This window comes from Rutidosis leptorrhynchoides, chromosome 11 (genome assembly GCF_046630445.1).
Source record: "Rutidosis leptorrhynchoides isolate AG116_Rl617_1_P2 chromosome 11, CSIRO_AGI_Rlap_v1, whole genome shotgun sequence".
NCBI classification, from domain to species: Eukaryota; Viridiplantae; Streptophyta; class Magnoliopsida; order Asterales; family Asteraceae; genus Rutidosis; species Rutidosis leptorrhynchoides.
Genome location: NC_092343.1, coordinates 310,157,349 through 310,183,836, shown reverse-complemented (window position 1 = coordinate 310,183,836; position 26,488 = coordinate 310,157,349). Strand labels below are relative to the sequence as shown.

The following is a 26,488-nucleotide window of genomic DNA, read 5'->3' as shown; positions in this document are numbered from 1 at the left end:
AAACCACCACCATAATAAACCCACCATCGGTTACCACCTTTAATCCATTTAACCACCACTACCAACTTGCTTCTTCTTCTTCTTTATATTACTCCTTATTCTCTTTTCTATTTGTTGTTGTGAAACCGGACACCACAAAACCGAACCCATCTTCAAACAATCACCATATCTGTTTCCTTAATTCTTTTGTGAACTACCACCATTAACCACTTCGTTCCTTCTATTTTTCCAAGAACCAAATAGCCATCTCTCCGTCCATCATTCCCACCGTAAATCACCATCTTTATTTTTTTTCTGTTTCTTAGTTCGTTCGAGAACCACTGCAACATACAACACGTTTTCTGTTATTCGATTGATACAACTACAAAGGTTTCTATTTCGGTTTGAACCAATCCAAGAAAACACCATAACCCGTCACCCTTCTCTCCTCTCTCTCTAACTATTTTTCTCTCTCTCCTCTCTTTCTCTTCTTTTTAATCGTGAATCATCATAACTTGCAGCTACAAATGTTGATGCTACTGTTTCTGGAAGTACTATTGTTGTTTGCAGCCACAGGCAACCTCCACACCCACCATCAATGCTTTACTACTCGAACCACTGTTATATTGCTGTGTTTCGACCACCATCACTGAAATGTCCCGTTCTTATTGATTAAAAACGTTCCATATTAATTGATTTCGTTGCGAGGTTTTGACCTCTATATGAGACGTTTTTCAAAGACTGCATTCATTTTTAAAACAAACCATAACCTTTATTTCATAAATAAAGGTTTAAAAAGCTTTACGTAGATTATCAAATAATGATAATCTAAAATATCCTGTTTACACACGACCATTACATAATGGTTTACAATACAAATATGTTACATCGAAATCAGTTTCTTGAATGCAGTTTTTACACAATATCATACAAACATGGACTCCAAATCTTGTCCTTATTTTAGTATACAACAGCGGAAGCTCTTAATATTCACCTGAGAATAAACATGCTTTAAACGTCAACAAAAATGTTGGTGAGTTATAGGTTTAACCTATATATATCAAATCGTAACAATAGACCACAAGATTTCATATTTCAATACACATCCCATACATAGAGATAAAAATCATTCATATGGTGAACACCTGGTAACCGACATTAACAAGATGCATATATAAGAATATCCCCATCATTCCGGGACACCCTTCGGATATGATATAAATTTCGAAGTACTAAAGCATCCGGTACTTTGGATGGGGTTTGTTAGGCCCAATAGATCTATCTTTAGGATTCGCGTCAATTAGGGTGTCTGTTCCCTAATTCTTAGATTACCAGACTTAATAAAAAGGGGCATATTCGATTTCGATAATTCAACCATAGAATGTAGTTTCACGTACTTGTGTCTATTTTGTAAATCATTTATAAAACCTGCATGTATTCTCATCTCAAAAATATTAGATTTTAAAAGTGGGACTATAACTCACTTTCACAGATTTTTACTTCGTCGGGAAGTAAGACTTGGCCACTGGTTGATTCACGAACCTATAACAATATATACATATATATCAAAGTATGTTTAAAATATATTTACAACACTTTTAATATATTTTGATGTTTTAAGTTTATTAAGTCAGCTGTCCTCGTTAGTAACCTACAACTAGTTGTCCACAGTTAGATGTACAAAAATAAATCGATAAATATTATCTTGAATCAATCCACGACCCAGTGTATACGTATCTCAGTATTGATCACAACTCAAACTATATATATTTTGGAATCAACCTCAACCCTGTATAGCTAACTCCAACATTCACATATAGAGTGTCTATGGTTGTTCCGAAATATATATAGATGTGTCGACATGATAGGTCGAAACATTGTATACGTGTCTATGGTATCTCAAGATTACATAATATACAATACAAGTTGATTAAGTTATGGTTGGAATAGATTTGTTACCAATTTTCACGTAGCAAAAATGAGAAAAATTATCCAATCTTGTTTTACCCATAACTTCTTCATTTTAAATCCGTTTTGAGTGAATCAAATTGCTATGGTTTCATATTGAACTGTATTTTATGAATCTACACAGAAAAGTATAGGTTTATAGTCGTAAAAATAAGTTACAAGTCGTTTTTGTAAAGGTAGTCATTTCAGTCGAAAGAACGACGTCTAGATGACCATTTTAGAAAACATACTTCCACTTTGAGTTTAACCATAATTTTTGGATATAGTTTCATGTTCATAATAAAAATCATTTTCTCAAAATAACAACTTTTAAATTAAAGTTTATCATAGTTTTTAATTAACTAACCCAAAACAGCCCGCGGTGTTACTACGACGGCGTAAATCCGGTTTTACGGTGTTTTTCGTGTTTCCAGGTTTTAAATCATTAAGTTAGCATATCATATAGATATAGAACATGTGTTTAGTTAATTTTAAAAGTCAAGTTAGAAGGATTAACTTTTGTTTGCGAACAAGTTTAGAATTAACTAAACTATGTTATAGTGATTACGAGTTTAAACCTTCGAATAAGATAGTTTTATATATATGAATCGAATGATGTTATGAACATCATTACTACCTCAAGTTTAGTAGGTAAACCTAATGGAAGTGACAAGAAATGATCTAGCTTCAAAGGATCTTGGATGGCTTGAAAGGTCTTGAAGTAGGATCATGACACAAAAACAAGTTCAAGTAAGATTTTTACTCGAATTAAGATAGTTTATAGTTATAGAAATTGAATCAAAGTTTGAATATGAATATTACCTTGAATAAGAAATATAACCTACTATATATAACAAAGGTTTCTTGATCTTAGATGATTACTTGGAATGGGTTAGAAAGCTTGGAAGTAAATTAGTAAACTTGAAGGGATTTTTGAAGTGTTCTTGAAGTGTTCTTCCTATGATGATTATAGCTTGATTCTTGAAGTGATTTTTGATGAAGATGATGATTAACTACTGGAAAAATACATTCATAATAGTGTGTGTGTGTGTGTGTGTGTGTGTTCTCCTGGTTCGGGCAATTTCTAATAATGTGGCCCGGTTTTCCACATTTATAACAAACTACATTGGCATAACTTGCTCCGACACTACTTGCTCCGCCATTACTCATTCCGACACCATTTGTTCCTTTCGTTCTATTAACCCCTGGTCCGTAGACCTCACACTTCGCCGCGCTATGACCATTTCTTTTACACTTGTTGCAAAATTTGGTGCAGAACCCCGAGTGATACTTTTCACACCTTTGGCATAGCTGCTTCTGATTTTTGTTGTTGTTGCGGTTATTATTGTTGTTGGGATGATTGTTGTAGTTGCAGTTGTTGTTGTTGTTGTTGTTGTTGTTGTTGGGCCGTTTGTTGTAGTTGCGATTGATGTTGCGATTGTTGAGATAATTGTTGCGATTATTGTTGTAATTGCTGTTGTTGTTGTATTGGTGATTCTTATCACCGTTTTCCTCCCACTTTCTTTTGACTTGCTTCACATTGGCCACTTCAGCATTCTGTTCTTTAATTCTTTCTTCAATCTGGTTCACTAGTTTATGAGCCATTCTACATGTCTGTTGTATGGAGGCGGGCTCGTGTGAACTTATATCTTCTTGGATTATTTTCGGTAATCCTTTCACAAACGCGTCGATCTTCTCTTCCTCATCTTCGAATGCTCCCGGACACAATAGGCACAATTCTGTGAATCGTCTTTCGTACGTGGTAATATCAAATCCTTGGGTTCGTAACCCTCTAAGTTCTGTCTTGAGCTTATTGACCTCGGTTCTGGGACGGTACTTCTCGTTCATCAAGTGCTTGAATGCTGACCACGGTAGTGCGTACGCATCATCTTGTCCCACTTGCTCTAGATAGGTATTCCACCATGTTAACGCAGAACCTGTGAAGGTATGCGTAGCGTACTTCACTTTGTCCTCTTCAGTACACTTACTTATGGCAAACACTGATTCGACCTTCTCGGTCCACTGTTTCAATCCGATCGGTCCTTCGGTTCCATCAAATTCCAAAGGTTTGCAGGCAGTGAATTCTTTGTAGGTGCATCCTACACGATTTCCTGTACTGCCAGATCCAAGGTTATTGTTGGTATGTAGCGCAGCCTGTACTGCGGCTATGTTTGAAGCTAGAAAAGTACGGAATTCCTCTTCATTCATATTCACGGTGTGTCGAGTAGTCGGTGTCATTTCCTTCAAAATAGTCAAATGGAACAAGTTAATCATACAGAATATTAAGAGTAGTTAATAGTATTTCGTAGCATAATATGAACTCATTTATAAAAGCTTTTTCTTCATATTAGCGTTTTATAAGTTTAAATTCGGGTAGTACCTACCCGTTAAGTTCATACTTAGTAGCTAATATACAATTCAACTACTACAATTCTATATGAAAAACTGATTATAATAATATTTCGCGTTCAAACTTTTATACAATATTTTACAAACTTACAATACCGCTTATTTTACATAAAGCATGAAATATAGCACACAATAACTTTGATACAAGATAGTTGTGAAGATAATTCTAGCTAGTACACAAGTCGTTCAGCAAAGGCAATAAAGACACGTAATTCATACGTCCAGAAACAAGTCATGCATTCCGGTTTTACTAGGATTACTTCCCATCCTTGGTCTTGGGGAACATAACCGTTATGGCCGTTGATAAGACAGCGTGTTGTAACGTCGTCAAAAGGACGAGGGTTATGTAATGACCAACAGTCTCGTAATAACCTAAAAACCTCATTTCTTACCCCAATTACCGACTCCGTCACTTGTGGGAACGTTTTGTTTAATAGTTGTAGCCCGATGTTCTTGTTCTCACTTTGGTGAGAAGCGAACATTACTAACCCGTAAGCATAACATGCTTCTTTATGTTGCATGTTAGCCGCTTTTTCTAAATCACGAAGTCCTATATTCGGATATACTGAGTCAAAATAATTTCTTAACCCGTTGCGTAAAATAGCATTTGGGTTCCCCGCAATATATGCGTCAAAGTAAACACATCGTAACTTATGGATTTCCCAATGTGATATCCCCCATCTTTCGAACGAAAGCCTTTTATAAACCAAGACATTCTTGGAACGTTCTTCGAATGTCTTACAAACTGATCTCGCCTTAAATAGTTGTGCCGAAGAATTCTGACCGACTCTAGACAAGATTTCATCAATCATGTCTCCGGGTAGGTCTCTTAAAATATTGGGTTGTCTATCCATTTTGTGTTTTTATACTGTAAAATAGACAAGAGTTAGATTCATAAAAAAAAATACTTATTAATACAAGCAATTTTTACATATATCATAAAGCATAAGCACACTATATTACATATATTACACCACATGAATACAACTATCTTATTCCGACTCGCTTGTTTTTTCTTCTTCGGTTTTGGTTCGTTTTGCCAAGTTTCTAGGGATATATGATGTTCCCCTAATACGAGCCGTCGTTATCCACATTGGTTTAGAAAAACCTGGTGGTTTAGAGGTTCCCGGGTCATTGTTACAAGTTAAGGACTTCGGGGGTTGACGATACATATAAAGTTCATCGGGGTTGGAATTAGATTTCTCTATTTTTATGCCCTTTCCCTTATTATTTTTTTTTTGCCTTTTTAAATTCAGTTGGGGTAATTTCTATAACATCATCGGAATTCTCGTCAGAATCCGATTCATCGGAGAATTGGTAATCCTCCCAATATTTTGCTTCCTTAGCGGAAACACCATTGACCGTAATTAACCTTGGTCGGTTGGTTGAGGATTTTCTTTTACTTAACCGTTTTATTATTTCCCCCACCGGTTCTATTTCTTCATCCGGTTCCGATTCTTCTTCCGGTTCCGATTCTTCTTCTGGTTCCGACTCTTCTTCCGGTTCCTCTTCGGGAACTTGTGAATCAGTCCACGAATCATTCCAATTTACATTTGAATCTTCATTATTATTAGGTGAGTCAATGGGACTTGTTCTAGAGGTAGACATCTATCACATAATATCAAACGCGTTAAGAGATTAATATATCACATAATATTCACATGTTAAAAATATATAGTTTCCAACAAAATTTGTTAAGCAATCATTTTTCAAGTAAACACGGTCGAAGTCCAGACTCACTAATGTATCCTAACAAACTCGATAAGACACACTAATGCAAAATTCTGGTTCTCTAAGACCAACGCTCGGATACCAACTGAAATGTCCCGTTCTTATTGATTAAAAATGTTCCATATTAATTGATTTCGTTGCGAGGTTTTGACCTCTATATGAGACGTTTTTCAAAGACTGCATTCATTTTTAAAACAAACCATAACCTTTATTTCATAAATAAAGGTTTAAAAAGCTTTACATAGATTATCAAATAATGATAATCTAAAATATCCTGTTTACACACGACCATTACATAATGGTTTACAATACAAATATGTTACATCGAAATCAGTTTCTTGAATGCAGTTTTTACACAATATCATACAAACATGGACTCCAAATCTTGTCCTTATTTTAGTATGCAACAGCGGAAGCTCTTAATATTCACCTGAGAATAAACATGCTTTAAACGTCAACAAAAATGTTGGTGAGTTATAGGTTTAACCTATATATATCAAATCGTAACAATAGACCACAAGATTTCATATTTCAATACACATCCCATACATAGAGATAAAAATCATTCATATGGTGAACACCTGGTAACCGACATTAACAAGATGCATATATAAGAATATCCCCATCATTCCGGGACACCCTTCGGATATGATATAAATTTCGAAGTACTAAAGCATCCGGTACTTTGGATGGGGTTTGTTAGGCCCAATAGATCTATCTTTAGGATTCGCGTCAATTAGGGTGTCTGTTCCCTAATTCTTAGATTACCAGACTTAATAAAAAGGGGCATATTCGATTTCGATAATTCAACCATAGAATGTAGTTTCACGTACTTGTGTCTATTTTGTAAATCATTTATAAAACCTGCATGTATTCTCATCCCAAAAATATTAGATTTTAAAAGTGGGACTATAACTCACTTTCACAGATTTTTACTTCGTCGGGAAGTAAGACTTGGCCACTGGTTGATTCACGAACCTATAACAATATATACATATATATCAAAGTATGTTTAAAATGTATTTACAACACTTTTAATATATTTTGATGTTTTAAGTTTATTAAGTCAGCTGTCCTCGTTAGTAACCTACAACTAGTTGTCCACAGTTAGATGTACAGAAATAAATCGATAAATATTATCTTGAATCAATCCACGACCCAGTGTATACGTATCTCAGTATTGATCACAACTCAAACTATATATATTTTGGAATCAACCTCAACCCTGTATAGCTAACTCCAACATCCACATATAGAGTGTCTATGGTTGTTCCGAAATATATATAGATGTGTCGACATGATAGGTCGAAACATTGTATACGTGTCTATGGTATCTCAAGATTACATAATATACAATACAAGTTGATTAAGTTATGGTTGGAATAGATTTGTTACCAATTTTCACGTAGCAAAAATGAGAAAAATTATCCAATCTTGTTTTACCCATAACTTCTTCATTTTAAATCCGTTTTGAGTGAATCAAATTGCTATGGTTTCATATTGAACTCTATTTTATGAATCTAAACAGAAAAAGTATAGGTTTATAGTCGGAAAAATAAGTTACAAGTCGTTTTTGTAAAGGTAGTCATTTCAGTCGAAAGAACGACGTCTAGATGACCATTTTAGAAAACATACTTCCACTTTGAGTTTAAACATAATTTTTGGATATAGTTTCATGTTCATAATAAAAATCATTTTCTCATAATAACAACTTTTAAATCAAAGTTTATCATAGTTTTTAATTAACTAACCCAAAACAGCCCGCGGTGTTACTACGACGGCGTAAATCCGGTTTTACGGTGTTTTTCGTGTTTCCAGGTTTTAAATCATTAAGTTAGATTATCATATAGATATAGAACATGTGTTTAGTTAATTTTAAAAGTCAAGTTAGAAGGATTAACTTTTATTTGCGAACAAGTTTAGAATTAACTAAACTATGTTATAGTGATTACGAGTTTAAACCTTCGAATAAGATAGTTTTATATATATGAATCGAATGATGTTATGAACATCATTACTGCCTCAAGTTTAGTAGGTAAACCTACTGGAAGTGACAAGAAATGATCTAGCTTCAAAGGATCTTGGATGGCTTGAAAGTTCTTGAAGTAGGATCATGACACAAAAACAAGTTCAAGTAAGATTTTTACTCGAATTAAGATAGTTTATAGTTATAGAAATTGAATCAAAGTTTGAATATGAATATTACCTTGAATAAGAAAGATAACCTACTATATATAACAAAGGTTTCTTGATCTTAGATGATTACTTGGAATGAATTAGAAAGCTTGGAAGTAAATTAGTAAACTTGAAGGGATTTTTGAAGTGTTCTTGAATTGTTCTTCCTATGATGATTATAGCTTGATTCTTGAAGTGATTTTTAATGAAGATGATGATTAACTACTGGAAAAATACGTTCATAATAGTGTGTGTGTGTTGAGAGAGAATTAGAAAGAGAATTGGAAGTGAAATGGAGTGAATGATGAGTGGTAATTGGTGAGTGGTGAGTGGGGTTAAAAGGAGTTCTAGTTAGTTGACTAGCTCATGGTAGAAGTTAAAATTGATTAGTCATACATGACATAATCAAGAGTGGAATCCCATGCTAGTTCCTATTGGTATATACTCATAGTAAGTACGTTTTGAAGCTGTGTATAATGCGGGTAAGAATACGACTATAATTCTTGATGAAAGAAAAGAATGGCAAAGTAACTGTAACCATTTTCGTTAAGTATGAGTGTTTTGATATATGTCTTGAAGTCTTCCAAAATTATTTTAATACATCTAAATACACTACATGTATATACATTTTAACTGAGTCTTTAAGTCATCGTTAGTCGTTACATGTAAGTGTTGTTTTGAAACCTTTAAGTTAACGATCTCAATTAATGTTGTTAACCCATTGTTTATTATATCTAATGAGATGTTAAATTATTATATTATAATGATATTATGATATATTAATATATCTTAATATGATATATATACATTTAAATGTCGTTACAACGATAATCGTTACATATATGTCTCGTTTCGAAATCCTTAAGTTAGTAGTCTTGTTTATATGCATATAACTCATTGTTAATATACTTATGGAGATACTTACTTATCATAATCTCATGTTAACCATATGTATACCCATATATATATCGTCATGTCGTTTTTACAAGTTTTAACGTTCGTGAATCGCCGGTCAACTTGGGTGGTCAATTGTCTATATGAAACATATTTCAATTAATCAAGTCTTAACAAGTTTGATTGCTTAACATGTTTGAAACATTTAATCATGTAAATATCAATCTCAATTAATATATATAAACATGGAAAAGTTCGGGTCACTACAATCACCACCACCTGCAACTTCTAATGTTCATTTCTGTTTTCTATTCGAGTATTGATGTTGCTACTTGTTATTCGATTGCAAACCCACTTGTATTTGCAGCAAATATTACTAATACTTCTTGCTCAATCCCCACTCATTACTATGGCTGTTTTTTCGTTCAAATAAACACCTTCATCTTCTTCATATTCTCTGCCAAACCAAACCCATCACCATAACCACCATCGACAACCATTGTAAACCCCACGAATACACCACTAAATCTGTTTCTGTTATCAATAAAACCCACTACTGATTCTATGTTATAAAGAACGATGATGATGATGATGCGTGTTGTTTTCTGTTTCTACTTAGCGAATAAAATGATGATGATATTCGAGTGAAGATGGGTGATGATGAAACCATGGTGAAGAAGATACTGTTTTGTTATGGTTACCGCTATTTTTTTTAGAAGTCAGATATAAGCCAAAGTTACACGCACACTTTTTATTTTAATTGTTACAGATTCATTTGTTACAATTAATAGGTTACTAAAATAGATCTTGGGCCTGTCAAGTATTGGATTATGATATGTGGGCTGGTGGACTAGGCTTTCAAATAATCTAATTGCATAAAGATAGACAGATTTAAAGGTTAAAAGGAATTAACCTGTAAGTATTATCAGAGAACGGAAACAGCGGAATGGTTAAGTACGTTTGTATGTGAACGAGAGGTCTCGAGTTCAAGTCCGGGCTGAGACAGTTTATTTTCTTTTTAGAGCTTTTCCTCCTAAGGTAGTCTTATTATTGTTGTTATTATTATTATTATTATTATTATTATTATTATTATTATTATTATTATTATTATTATTATTAATAAATAAAAGTATCATTATTAACGATATCATTATTATTATTAATATTATCATTTTTAATAAAGTTATTATTATTATTATTATTCTTAGTAAATCATTAATATCAAAACCATCATTTTTTTTAAAACAAATAACTATTTTAAATATAAAACATACTTATTATATATACTACAATTGTATTAACAAGCCATATAACTAAATATAAAAATATATTAACATTATTTATATAAAAACTTATATACAACAAATTAGGTATTTTCAGATATAGACATATTAATATAACTATATAAATAATAATCATTTTTAAATATATAAACAAACTAAATATATAATATATATAGTTGTTCGAGTTTTGTTACATATGTTAATATACATAATTGAATATAGGTTCGTGAATCCGAGGTCAACCTTACACTTGTTAAATGACGTCATATGTATTTTTACTACAAAATACAGTATGGTGAGTTTCATTAATCCCTTTTTAAATGCTTTTGGAATATATATTTTTGGGACTGAGAATACATGCACTGTTTTTATAACTGTTTTACGAAATAGACACAAGTAATTGAAACTACATTATATGGTTGAATGATCGAAATCGAATATGCCCCTTTTATTAAGTCTGGTAATCTAAGAATTAGGGAACAGACACCCTAATTGACGCGAACTCTAAAGATAGATCTATCGGGCCCAACAAGCCCCATCCAAAGTACCGGATGCTTTAGTACTTCGAAATTTATATCATGTCTGAAGGAGGATCCCGGAATGATGGGGATATTCTTATATGTATATTGTGAATGTCGGTTACCAGGTGTTCAATCCATATGAATGATATTTTTGTCTCTATGCATGGGACGTATGTTTATGAGAAATGAAAATATGAAATCTTGTGGTCTATTAAAATTATGAAGTGATTATTTATGTTAAACTAATGAACTCACCAACCTTTTGGTTGACACTTTAAAGCATGTTTATTCCCAGGTATGAAAGAAAGCTTCCGCTGTGCATTTGCTCATATTACATGGAGTCGTTCATGGCATATAGAGGTCAGAACCTCGCAATGGGACTAACTGTTGAAGACTTCGTCCAGATGGATTAGGACGGGTCACTACAGTGTAAGTCTGACTTCTACTAAGTATAAGTTCACGCGAAACTGAAGTCTGAATCTGATCTTTATAATCTGTTCTTGAGTCTGATCTTGAGTCTGCATTTGAGTCAAACTGTTAACTCCGAAATTCAGACTCATCTCTCAATCAGAGTCTTGAGTCTGAGTTTCCAGACTCAGAATTACAGCAGAACTAAAAATACATATCTTTTAATATAATTATCAGATCAAGCTAAAATTTTTACACGAGATAGATCTATATGTCGTTAACCTCATATCCAAAAATCATGACGATCCAATGGCCAATGAATCTAAAACAATCGTTTTACATAGACTGCGCATAGCATGAAGAATCTGAAAACAATTTTTCTTTTGTATCTTCAATAAGACATCTTTTGCTCGAAAATGACCGGATCATCAACAAGATATGTTGATCCTGCTCTGATACCAATTAATAGTTCACAGTAATATGACTATGAACACCAGACTCTCACTTTATACAATAATTAAGATTTAAAGTGCAGAAAATGAGAGAACACGATAATAGAATGAAGGACTGATAATATTGATCGTGCAAAGTACACCTTACAAATGAAACATACGTCCCTATTTATACAGATAAAAACCAAATCTGGAGATTTGATTTTCAAAACTACTTAGCTATAAAGATGAAAAAGATAAACTAAAAACAAACCAAATTTGGTATTAATTAGGAAGTCAACTCTGAAGATAAAATCAAATCTCCAAAACAAATCTTCTTAATCTGCAACATATCTCCAGAATATTCATGGCTTTAGCATAAAGAAATCTTCAACGTTGACTTTAGTATTTTCCAGAGTCTGTAACTTCAGACTCTAAATCTCCAGATTCTAAAATCTGCAAAATAATTTTGACTCATCAGATTATTATTTCTATTTTTCCCAATAAACGATCCATATTTTTATCAAAATGTCTACCAGTACCATTCATACCCCAGTTATGGCTGGAAAAGGTGTGACAATATTTGATGGCACAGATTTTGACACTTGGAAATTGAAAGTCCTATGGTTTTTAGGATCTATTCATGAAGAGGCTGAACATGTTCTTACAACAGGACCCATTATTCCTGGTTCAATGATAGCTGCTGTTCCTGCCACAGATACTGTTGCTGCACAACCTGCCTATTTTCATGAAACACCAAGAGAAAGGTGGACTGAAGCAGAAGCCATAAAGTTCAAACTAGATAGCAAGATAAGGAGTATTATTGGAAATGCTATTACTGTTCCAATTCTCAGAAAGATCAGTCATGCCAAGACTGCTAAAGCTATGTGGGATCTGTTGCTTAATGACTATGAAGGAGTCACGGTTGTTAAGACTCAGAAGAAGAAGAATCTGATTAGATGCTATGAGAATTTTGCTGCTGAGCCTAAAGAATCTTTAAGTGATCTCCATTCAAGATTTCAGGTTTTGATAAATGATCTTGAAAGTGTTGGTGTAGAGAAAACACAACAAGTGTTGTGTCAAAAGTTCATTGAACTGCTACCTCCAAACTTTGAATCTGTGATTACCTCTATGATAATTAGTGAGAAGATATATGATTATGAGCTAAGTGAGTTGTTTGGTATACTATCAAACTTTGAGGAAACAAAACTGAAGAACAAGATCAATGCTAAGAAAACTGCTAAAGATCCAGAAGCTGCATTGGTGGCTACCACTAAGAAGAATAAGCAGTTATTCTCTAGTTACTCTAGCAAGGTTAAATTTGAGAGTGATGAAACTTCTGATGATGATAGTTGTGACGATCGCTCCAAATCCATATGGACGAACACATCATTCATTGATTTCATTGCGAGGTATTTGACCTCTATATGATACGTTTTGTAAATATTGCATTCTTTTGAAAAGCCACACCATAAATGAATATTTAAATCAAAGGTTTTCGACATATGATGATTTCTACATATAGACAATCACCGTAATATAATAGTTTACAATAGTACTTCCGTTGACAATGCAGTCAAAATAAGATACATGGTGATGATTTGGTGAATGCAACGTTTTCTTGAAAAATATGCCATGTAAGACTCCATGCACATAGCTTATCTAACATATAAGCAAATAGCGGAAGACTTCTAGGGAACCTAAGAATAAACATGCTAACAAGTGTCAACACAAAGGTTGGTGAGTTCATAGTTTTAGTGTTTCGCATAATCTGTATATAAAGGTGGATCACAAGATTTCAGTTATTTCATCCGAAACGTTTATCAAAAGATTCTACGAAATTGAGCACCCTGGTAACTAAACTTAACGTATATATATTTTATACCCTTTGTATAATCATCTTATTAATACACGCAAACCAACGTGTACGCTTCTCAAATAGCATACGTCCGTTAAAAGGCTAGTGCTCTAGCTCGGACGGGGATGTCAAGCCCTATGGATCCATATACTGTTATTCGCGCCCACCAGTCCATATCCTATGTACTGGCGGCTACTAGTTACCAAAGCTAAGGGATTTTTGGTTCAAACTCAGTGTAGAATTTAGTATGTACTTGTATCCATTGAGTTTAAAATAAATTGCATGTATTCTCAGTCCAAAAATATAGATTGCAAAAGCAATTAAAAAGGGAGCAATGAAACTCACCTTAGCAGCATATAAAGTCGTTCACTAAAATGTGACCGAAACTCGGATTACCAAATAACCGTAGATCTCAACCTAGATAACATATGTTGGTCAATAAATGTCTATCAAGCTAGGTCAGGTCATAGTGTATCACAATCCTAATGCTCGAGATCGACATACAAAAGTTATCCAAAGTCGTTTCAAAAAGTCAATCTGATTTAATACTATAGTTTTTATAAGGCTTTAAAATATGATAAAATAATCAATTTTGACAATTGTTCAACAAAACAAGACGTGCCTTATATAAAGATTCATTTACTCGGTTGGTAATATTCAAAAATCCATTTTATCAATCTCGTAAACAAGTTGTTTAAATATTAATTGCAGATTCAAAAGCAATTCCAATTAACGTCAATTATAATTCAGTTGATCATATCTTTTAATCCGTTCATCGAAAATATTCGATATCTAAATGAAAAGTTTATTGATTTTTCGCCAGCTTTCCAAAAACATGTATATCATACACCTTTCACCAGTAATATATGTATTTAATTCGTGATCTATTATAAACTATTTAACGACAAAATTTAGTATACAAGCATGCATAAATATATATACTCGAGCACTAGACATGTATACACTATTAATTTATAAAAGATAAAATATAAATGCTTACGTATCAGTATTGTGATTCAATATTTCAGAAAAGTACGTAGAAGCAACAGAGATGATAAACACTAGGTTTGACTTGCGAATATTACCCATGAACATTACCCATAACCTCTATAGATATAACCCATAATTTCCTTAGCTTTATCCCGCTCGAAAAACCATTTTGAAAGTGACACGCTCATAACCTCGTCGTAGTATTTTATGTATAATACTAATTAATGATAATAATAATAATAATAAGATTAATAATAATAATAATCTTAATAATAATAATAATAATAATAATAATAATAATAATAATAATAATAATAATAATAATAATAATAATAATAATAATAAAATAATTTAAATGATCCGAGTAAAAAAAAAATAAAGAAACAAGCTGAAACCAGTTCGAGCTTTTATAGTATCTGGCCTGCTACAGTACCCCATGCGATCGCATGGGGTTTGCACTGGTTTGTCATGCGATCGCATGGCCGCCTTATCCCTTTTTGTTTGCTAGTTCGTCGACTTCAAATAGTGTTTTACTGTAGCAATAGTATTTTTACTGTAGCAAATAGTGTTTACTGTAGCAAAGTCGTTTTCAATGTAGCACTGTAGCAAAGTACGGTTTTACTGTAGCAAAGTCGTTTTCACTGTAGCACTGTAGCAAAGTACGGTTTCAGTGTAGCAAATAGTGTTTTACTGTAGCAATAGTGTTTTACTGTAGCAAAGTCGTTTTTACTGTAGCAAATAGTGTTTTACTATAGGAAAGTCATTTTTACTTGTACATATATATATATACATACATATAATTGTTCATGAATCATCGAGAACAGTCAAAGAATAATTGATTACATGAATATAGTTCCAAAACTGTGAGACTCAACATTACAGACTTTGCTTATCGTGTCGAAAACATTAAATCATTTAAGGATAAAGTTTAAATTTGGTCAGAAATTTCCGGGTCATCACAATAGTGAATCTGATGATGATGAGGAGATGAAAGATCTGGAAGTCCAGATGGCTCTTTTGACTCAGAGAATTGAACAGAAAAGGTTTGGTTTCAAGAAGGGTAAAGGCAAGGGTACTTTTGATCCAAAGAAAGCTAAATATTTTAAGTGTGGCAAATTAGGTCACATAGCTGCTGACTGCTGGTCTAAGGGTGAAGGAGGTTCAAACTCCAACAAGTCTGTTGACAAAGCAAGAAAGTACAAGCTGAAGTACATGAAGTTAAAGAGTGAAGCAAAAAAGTCTAAGAACAAAGAACAAGAGAAAGCTTTGTACACAGAAGCATGGAAAGATGAAGACTCATCATCTGATGAGGAAGAGGACAAGTGTCTTATGGCTTTAATTGAAAAGGATGGTGGTTCTAGCAAGTTTGAGGAAGATCTGAAAGCTATTGAGAAGATGAATAAAGACTCTACTTGTAATAAAGTTTCTGCCTATAAGGTACAAAACTTTTTGAACTATCTTGATAATGAAAAAGTAAGAATGTTTCAGTACTTGTTGCTTGACTTTCAATGGTGTTTAGATGATAATGATAGGTTAAGAACACAAATTTTTGATCTTAAAAATATTATCAAAGACGAAGATGCTGAAATTAAAGTCTTAAAAAAATGTGAGGTTGAACTTGACACATATAAAATGGCATACACAGAAAAAAACTAAAAGATTAAATATTGAATTAGGAAGATCAATTTAAAGGTCAAAACATTATGAATCAATTTGTAAATCTTGGTGTGTATCTTACAAAAAGAATTCTGATGCTATTGCCAAACAAATTCCAAATGATGTCAAAGCTATACTAGGTGAAAACTACATATTAAATAATAATGTGGAAGTTGATCCAAGTAAATTTAAACCTGACATTCTACCAAACACATTTGTAAAGTTTGATGGTGACAAAAAGATTTTAACCAATGCTTTTGTAAGATCATTAGATCCTGTTGAGCCTTCTGAGACTATAATACTTGAAAGTAAAAATCCATTAGAGTCTGAACTTTTGAAACCTTCAGACTCTAACAGTTTAGTCTCTCAAAATAAAAGTGTGTGTTCTGACCTAGAGTCTGACACTCAAGAGTCAAGTTGCAAGGACAACTCTGAATCATCCTCTGACACTTGCATCTGTCCAGATCCAAAAAGGTCAACTAAAAGAAGGTCAAAGTCAAAACAAGCTTAGACTATTCATAAACTCAAAAAGAAAATTTCAAAACTCAATGAAAAAAAATCAAGAGGCAAGAAAAACCTTCAGTTAAAAGAACATCATGTTTTCCTAAGAAAATTGAGAAGGAATGGAAAGCCAAAGTTTGTGAAAATAAAAGTGTCTTGAAAATTGTTAAGGAAAAGTTGATCTGGATTGGAAACAAAGCTTTTGTCTGGAAAGTGAAGAGCACTCTAATTGAACCCACTGAAAAGTAGGTTCCTCTTAAAAACTAATCATTCTCTTTTGTTTTTGTCTTGTGTAGCAGGGTAATATGTGATATCTGGATAGTGGTTGCTCAAGACACATGACTGGGTGCAAAGAGCATCTAGTAGGATTTATTGAAGAAAATGGTCCTTCTGTAAGATATGGAGATAATTCTGTTGCAAAGACTATTGGTTATGGTACTGTTAAAGCTGGAAGTGTTACATTTAAGAAAGTTGCTTTAGTTGAAGGATTGAAGTATAATCTGCTAAGTGTGAGCCAAATTGCTGATGAATATTGTGAAATCAGAATTAGGAAGAAAGCTGGTATTATTTATGATCCTAAAGGAAGGCCAACACTTGTAGCCTGGAGATATCAAAATGTGTATATGTTGGATCTCGATTCTGTTGATGTTGGAATTGAAACATTCTTGTACTCTCAGACTGTTCCTGAACTCAATTGGCTTTGGCACAAAAGGCTTTCTCATCTTAATTTTAAAAATATTAATGAGCTTTCCAAAAAGAAGCTTGTAAGAGGTCTTCCACAACAACCTTTTAAGAAAGATAAACCTTGTTCTGCTTGTATTATGGGTAAACAGACCAAAACAAAGTTTCTCTCAAAAACCCTAGCTACTATTAGTGATCCACTTCACATGCTTCACATGGATCTGTTTGGTCCAATGAACACTAGTAGTTTGGATGAGAAAAGATATACTCTGGTAATTGTTGATGAGTATTCAAGATTTACATGGGTTATTTTCTTAGCTGCAAAAAGTGATGCTCCTGAAGAAATCATCAATTTGATCAAAAGAGAGCAGGTTCAAAAGGATGTTCTTGTCAAACAATTGAGAAGTGATCATGGCACTGAGTTCAAAAATGTCACATTAATTGATTTTTGTGAAGAGTCTGGAATTGGTCAAAATTTCTCTGCTGTTAGAACTCCACAGCAAAATGGAGTTGCTGAAAGAAGAAATAGAACCCTTATTGAAGCAGCCAGAACCATGATATGCCAATCAAATGTAGCCCTAAGGTTCTGGGCAGAGGCTGTCAATACAACATGTTATACTCAAAATAGGTCCTTGATTGTGAAGAAACATGTCAAAACTCCTTATGAATTATACCATAAAAAGGTGCCTACTATTCATTACTTTCATATATTTAGGTGTAAGTGCTATATATTAAATCAAAGAGATCAGCTTGATAAGATGAGGCCAGAGTCTGATGAATGTATATTTATGGGATATTCTTCTGTATCCAAAGCTTACAGAGCATATAATCAGAGGAGAATGAAGATTGAAGAATCCATTAATGTTTCTTTTGATGAAAGTTCTTTAGAAATAGATCAGTCATCCAGCACTGAGCTATCTGCACTTGGTGAATTGTCAAATTTGATTTCTGGAAATAGTGTTCAGACTCAGGATTAAGAGTCTGAATCAGATGAACCTAACTTGTCTGGATTGAGAAATGAAATTGCAGATAATACTCCACAGGAAGATGAGTCTGATATCAATCAAGAAAGTGATCAGTCATTAAATACCACTGTGGATCCTGTTGTTCCTACTAGAAAATCATCTAGAAATATAGCTCCTCCAAAGTATCTTGAGGATTATGTTGTGGATTCTACAGGTCTGCCTAAGCCTAGTTCTTCTTCTCAGACACCTGTGTCTAACTTTGCTATAGCAAATTACTGCTTTTTTCCAATTTTCTCTCACTAATTGAGCCCAAAGAAGTAGATGAAGCATTGGCTGACAATGATTGGGTTGAGGCTATGACTGAAGAATTGACAGAATTTGAAAGAAAAAATGTATGGGAGTTGATTCCAAAGCCTGCTGATAAAACTGCAATTCGCACAAAATGGGTTTACAGAAACAAGGATGATAAAGATGGTATTGTAATCAGAAATGGGTATAGACAAGAAGAAGGAATAGACTATGATGAGACTTTTGCTCCTGTTGCTAGAATTGAAGCTATTAGATTGTTTCTGGCATATGCTGCACACAAAGATTTCAAGGTGTTTCAAATGGATGTAAAGAGTGCTTTCCTGAATGGTAAATTGAAAGCTACTAAACATATATATAAGCTATTTCTAACAATAATTAACACTTACAAACATAATTCATCAAGATTCAAGCATCAAAACTCACTTTTTAATCAAGAACATAAAAACCCAATTTCTATGAATTAAAGCACGAATTCAAGTAAACAAACCTGGATAAATGCTTACAATGGTGCAAGAAATCAGTCTCTTAAGTTTATTGATTCAATTCCACACTTGAATCAAGTTAGGATTTGCTTAGAGAGTGAAAGTTAGGTACGGGTGTTCTTGATTTAATTTGGAAAAATGAGGAGAAGTATCCAGATACAAACACATAAATGGGTTGTAAACCCATACCTCGTATCACACGGGTATTTATCAGTTATCTGAATTCTTTCGTATTTCGTTAGGCGGCCCTAACGGAGTCCAAATTAAACAAACTAACCTGTTCTGGGACCCTTGTCACAAACTGATCACAACACAATTATAATAAAACACTAATAAAATAATTAAAATAAAAGCACTTAAGACTAAGCACAAACCCTAAGGGCAAAATAGGCAACTTACAACTAGCTCGGGTTTCAGTCTGTTACAACTTGATGGGACTTTGATACATGCTCGTGTTCCAGCTCAACAACAACATTTGTATAGAGGAAGAGGAAAAGGAGATTGCTATCAAAATGTTTTAGCAATATGCGATTTCAACATGATATTCGCAGGATGGGAAAGGGTAGCACATGACTCTCGAATATTATCCGAAGCTTTAGCAAATCAAGATGCACCATTTCCACTTCCTCCGCAAGGTACATTGAACATTTGATCAATTCAACATGATACTAATAACTACACTTTATATTTTTTTTTGTTGATCAATTCATTATTTCTAGATAAATATTATCTTTGTGATGCTACCTATACACACACTCGTGGATTTATGGCACCATATCGTAACGTAAGATATTGGCTTGGAGATTTTAGGCAAAGGCGTGCATTGAACTCCAAAGAAAAATTTAACCACGGATACGCGAAACTTAGAAACGTTATTGAACGTTCTTTTGGCGTCTTAAAAGCATGATTTGCGATATTAACTAAAATGGCACCTTTTGACTTGGTTACCCAACGAAATGTTACAATCGCATGCTTTGCGCTTCATAATTTTATAAGAAAAGAGGGTTTAAGTGACGAGTTTTTTACAAAATATGACCAACCAAATGTGCAACTTGATGATGATCATATACAACGTCATGGGCCTGAATACGAGAATGATGAGGAGGATGATGGAAATGGGGAGGTTCACCCAAATGGAACTAGAGCGGATCGTCAATATATGGTTAATTTGCGAGATCAAATTGCTGAACAACTTATGCAAGCTAGAAGATGAATATTATTTACCTTTTTTATTTAAGTTATTATGTAATCGGTTGTTGAACTTGTAGTTTAAAGTGTACTTTAATTAAATGTTAAATTTATGTTCTTATTTTATTATATTTCATATTAGTTCAATAGTCAATTATTCGATAAAACAGCTAAACTACATTAAATCAGAACAAGATTGACATTTGCAGACAAAAAAACAAACAATCTTCAATTATCAGCTTGCAGACTTCAGAACCATATCTTCTTTGGCAGATGTGGTTTCAGACTGCAGACATAAAACATCTTAAAAAACAAACGGCACGTAATTCTCTACGAGAATTGTATTGTAGCGCCATAATTAATTTCTCCATCTTCCAAGATATCTCTGACAAAAAAGCGACTGATGGTTCACTTTCTGCATTATGGGACTCAATAAACGATTCATTTGAAGTGGCCACTAATCATTCTCCACTAATTTATCCTATAATTAAAGCAAACAAACATGTTGCTAACTGGGGTGACCCCCTTAGTGGCCACTAATCATTCTCCACAAATTTATCCTATAATTAAAGCAAACAAACATGTTGGTAACTGGGGTGACCCCCTTAATTCACGCACATCTCTTTTTTTCCTTCAAATCCAATTTATTCCACAACTGCCTTCTGACTTCTTCGTTTCGACTTGGGCTGTTTTAAGTCATCAACAATGGGGCTAACTCTATTTTGAACTACTAATATAACGGTCAAATTGGGCTTTCAAGATTACCCTAACATCGTCAACCACCGGGACCAATATTGACATTTCCATATTTATTATGTCTCTTACAAAGCATCAATCGTTCCAAGAAATCATGATTGATATTTGAATTTGAGATCACCAGGTCTGGGCCAGACTGTTTTTACCCCTTGATAACATCCAAAAACTACGCAGATCACTTGTTGCATAACGAGTGTCCGGTTGTTTGACCTTTGGCCTGCCATCTTGATTCTTATTACTATCATGCGAGTGGTCTTAGTTTTACAAGCCCAGACCTTTCAATCTTTCATATTTAGTCTTGTTTACTTGAACCTTACGATCCCCTACCCAAACCTCATTCAGCTTCTTTGTGAGATATTCTTCCTCTTATTTTTTAAAACGAACAAAACCTAACTTTCTTCCACCTTTTATTTTCTTTTGGGCAATAAAGACGTCGATAACCGAACCAAATCTGCCAAAGAATTCCCATAGCAGTTTGGGGTTCCACGTTTCATGATAATTGGTGAACCACTTTCGTCCATCATGCTTGATCATCTTCTACGACTTGTGGAATGTTTTCGACATGTTCGCTGACATCCATCCTTCTACTATCTCTAACCAAGCTGTGGGAGCTTTTCTTTATAAAAAGGTATCACCTTTTATTAACTTATTGATTAATATTTTTGGTTAATTGTTTATGACAGCAATTTCAACCCATTTTGGCTGACCTACTTTAACCCAATCCAAAAAAATGACCTGGCTGGCCTGACCCGCCCATCTTATCATCTATATTATTTCTGCGCATTAACTTGATGAAAGAATTCATAAAAGTTCTTGATTGTGACCTGTGTTGTTAGGTTGTAACTACCCTAAGACAACCGTCACAAGGGATCACATTTGTCATTAAAGGTGGAGTTTAATCTGCATATGACCGGCAATATTCTAGCCACTGCCATCGACACACGAATGATTCACGAATCAACACAATCACATAATGCTCTTTTTAGTCGCTTGTGTGCACCGGACAAACAAGGTTACCAAAGAAAATCAACTATGTTATGTATAGACGCTTAAAAAAGCTCGGTATCACTAAAATCAAACCCGAGGATCTTACTTTAGACGAAATCAAGATGTTTTCAAGGCTCGATATCGATCCAAAAACCATCACTTTATATTCAACGATGTTATGTGAATAAGTTTCCTGTTACTCCTAATTTGATAGCTGTTGCAACACAATGAAGTCTAGTGTATGTTCATATATTTCCTAAAACATTTTAACGTCAATTAAAGAAATACCAGAACATGTGTTTCTATGAGGAATTGTATCAAACAGGTAGAGGGCTAGTTTCTTAGCTGCATAGGGCAAGATAACCAAAGCAACACAACAAATACAAAACAAAAGCCACCAAACCAATTAATACACAACTTTATTAGTTTATACTTTATAGTGCCTTCCAAAGCAAATGGAATAAAATAAGATAAAAAAAATACCATGATGATGTTATTTCACGTGCCAATTAATACATCTGGAGTTCCTTCTCTACCTACGCACAGTCACTCTCAAAGATGAAGTTGTGTCTGACACATCTTTAAGATTAGGGCACATCCAAATATCAAGTTGTTGAAGGTGAGTGAGGTGTTGTAAGACCTCTGAAACTGATTCAACATCCATAAAACAATCGATTGTTAAACAAGTTAAAGATGGTGGAAGAAGAAACGATGTTGAATCAGTGGTATTATTCATTGCATCTTCTTCCATTGAAAATGATTTCACTCCTGAATCAGAACCATATAAGCATAGTTGAACAAGTGATGGTGGGTAGTTTTGAAGGCCCCACTCTGACATTGGCTTCTTTAACATTCCGATTATAAGCTTCCTTAAATTAGGAGGCCATAACCCACGTGGAAATGAATCATCCATGCTTGGACAATCTATTAAGTCCATCTCTTCCAAACATGTGAGACTTTTCAAATGTTCATGAGAAAATAACTTCAAATTCTTGCAATACCTTATTTCAAGAGACTTGAGAGAGGATGGGACATCCACTTTCCTTACCATTGATCCCAATGTCAATGATGTCACTGAATCACAAAATCTGATCACCAAATACTCAACACTAATAGGGCAATTGTAACTCTCCAATGAATCACAACCACTAAGAGTCACATATCTAAGGACAGATCCTTTGTCAGTGCTGTTACTTCCTACATTAACACTAACCTCCTCTTTCTCTGCCATTGCTACCAACTTATTACATTGAGATACCTTCAACTCTCGTAAACTCTCAAGAAGTGCGTATGCCTTCGGTTCTGAATCCCACAAGTATCTCAATCCATCACATCTATAAATATATAGATTATCAAGTGCCTTGAGATGTTTCAAAACATCCTCATCCAGTTTCGTAAGTCCTTCAATACGAGCCATTTTCAACTCACGAATTGACGAAGACGCACAAATTATGGATCGTAACACTTCTTCAGAGCATGCTTCTATATTTAAAACATCAAGTAACGGTAACGATCCAATTGACACATTGGCAAGTTTCGGACAATCTGTTATATGTAGTACCTCAAGTAACGGTAACGATCCAATTGACACATTGGCAAGTTTCGGACAATCTATTATATGTAGTTCAACAAGATGAGCAAACGATCCAGTTCTAGCGTTGTTACCATCATCAGTTGTTAATTGTGTACAACTTCTACAACCATTTAATTCAAGTTTCCTTAACTGATTGAATGATGGATCTCCAACCCAACTAGGAAATTTCACTCCCCCGTACCACAAAATCTCGAGTGTCTTCAACTTACAGTGAGGTCTTAGATATTCAAGAACTTCATATTCAGCCTGCAAATTTCGAGGATCATCAAACACGTATGTCCATTTCAAAACAATATCATCAAGACCCTTCTTTTGTTGCAAGTTGGCATCCTTTGCTTGTATTGGATCCATCACATTTTCCAACCCATTAATGGAAAGTCCACCCTGAAGATCAACAAGGTGTTTCAGTTCTGATAAATTAAACCCACTACCTCCTTCAATGAAAACCTTCTGTAGAGTCTGTAGTTGAGTCAACTCACCAATCCCTGATGGAGTCTTCATCAACCTTGTAGTATCATACAAGTCGAGATGTCGTAAGTTTATCAACTTCTCAAAACTAACTGGCAAGCTAGCTAAATTAGGACACTCACGAACCAGCAAGCTTTGCAGATTACATAGCTCACCGACTTGTTCAGGTAATCTTTCAATACTAGTTCCTGAGAAATTAAGGTACCTTATATGTTTGAGATTTCCAATAAACATTGGTACCTCGGTAATGTTACAATAACTCAAGTTCAACACCCTTAGCAATTGTAGTTTTGGAAGTAATTCAACAAGAACGTTGTCCAATCCGATTTTAAATTCCCACTTATATTTGAAATAATACTGATGCATTGATTCCCGCACTGACACAGGTAGGAAGGTTCTTAAGTGTGTAGCTTTGTGTAATTCCTTAAACTTTCTATATGCTGCATCTTGTTCACGTATGAATGAAAAGTGACGGAACTTTTCAAAAGCTTCGATCCTACCATTTAGATCCATCTTCTCATCCAACATACAAAAAAACTCACCCGCAACACTTATGGCCAGGTCATTCATCAAGTCGTGCATGATGTATTCGGATTCACTATCTACAGAATGTTGAAAAAACGACCCAAAAACTCCATTGACATGTTGCCTTTTGGTGGGTTTAGAAACCCCTCTGCCATCCAAAGTAACACCAGTTGTTTCTTGTCGAACACGTAGTCTTTTGGGAATAAGCAGCAATATGCAAAAAGTTTCTTAAGTTGAGATGGGAGATCATAATAGCTTAGATTAAGAGCCGGTAGAATATGATCACTTCCAACATCTGAACTCCATATCTCACTGTTCAACAACTTTTCCCATTCATCTTCATCGTTTCCTTTATTCTTCAAGACCCTCCCAAGTGCTATCAAAGCCAAAGGCAAACCACCACATTTCTCAACGATACCTTGAGCATATGGTACAAGTGAGGGATGATTCTCAAAGTTATGTTCATCTAGCGCACATTTGGCAAATAAAGACAGAGCATATTCATCAGACGAAGGGTTCAGAAAGTGAGGCGTTACATGATAATTTTACTACCAGGTAAATCTACAAGTGGTTGTTCAAGAATATCCCACACCTTGTTGTCTTCGTTCCAGACGTCGTCCGACACTATTAAGAACCGTTTTTGTGACAGTTTTGTTTTAAGTGCCACATGAAGTAGATTTAGATCTGTAAATGTTTTATCCTCCTCCCCGGTGACAGCCTGATAAATGGTGTTACTAATACTCAATACATCGAACTCGTCTGAAACACAAACCCAAGCCATGACTTCAAAGTGATCCTTAACTTGATTGTCGTTGTACACTAATTTTGCTAGAGTTGTTTTGCCAACGCCACCAAGACCAATTATGGGCAAAATGCTCACATTTTGATTACTTGCTTCACCCCCCAATAGCTTCTCGAGTAATGCCTCTTTATCCCCTTCCCTACCCAAAACTTTGGACTCATCAACAAGTGAAGTTTCCAACCCTCTGTTCGAATAATCTGATGATCTTTCGAATTTCCCGTAAACATCTAGACCGAGATTAGTTTTCTGACAAATAAGTTCAGTTAATCTAATGGAAATCTCATCTAGCTTTGAACTAATGTTACGAACATACACGTACCGAGTAAAAACACCGTAGCCACTCTTAATTAACTTACGACTAGTGCTGGTGTTGGCATCAGATTTTTGATTCAGCTCGCGCTTCATAGCTTCAGTGGCCATATCATCCACTACATCCTCCATGTCATAAGCCAATTCCTGAAGCTCCTTTAGCCATGTTCTAACTGCATTCTGAGTTATTTGCTTGTGGCCTGCATCAACGAGCACATCTTGGATCAACCTCAAATCTTTCTCCCATTTCTTCAGCTGAGATTCGATTCCTTCATGTTTAGCCAAATTCATCAACGGACCAGAGATTAGCTTTTCGATCAGCACATTCAAGACTGCACTAACAATTGTTTCACCCATTAATTGCCGTTTTGAAGATAATTTGAAGGATCGTTTGTAAGGGATTTAATGAATTATGAAAATATAGAGTATACAAAAGCAGATCTTAAAACAAAGAAGAAGACTCAAGACTTTTGAAGTAGATGACCAATTTATGTGGCTGTTGTTTGGGTAAGGCTGCTTCTGCATTACTCCATAATACACTTGAATTGAAATGTTAGGTAAGTAAATTTATGACATATTTTTGAAATTATACTACTTTGAAAAATTAATTAAAAAAACATATTTTTGTATGGTGTATAT

The 26,488-nt window shown here is 34.2% G+C and overlaps 1 pseudogene; it reads right to left on the bottom strand.

Annotated features, from left to right (window-relative positions):
- Positions 1-22,683: 22,683 nt before the first annotated feature.
- Positions 22,684-26,206, bottom strand: LOC139875648 (putative disease resistance RPP13-like protein 1; annotated as a pseudogene).
- Positions 26,207-26,488: the final 282 nt, after the last annotated feature.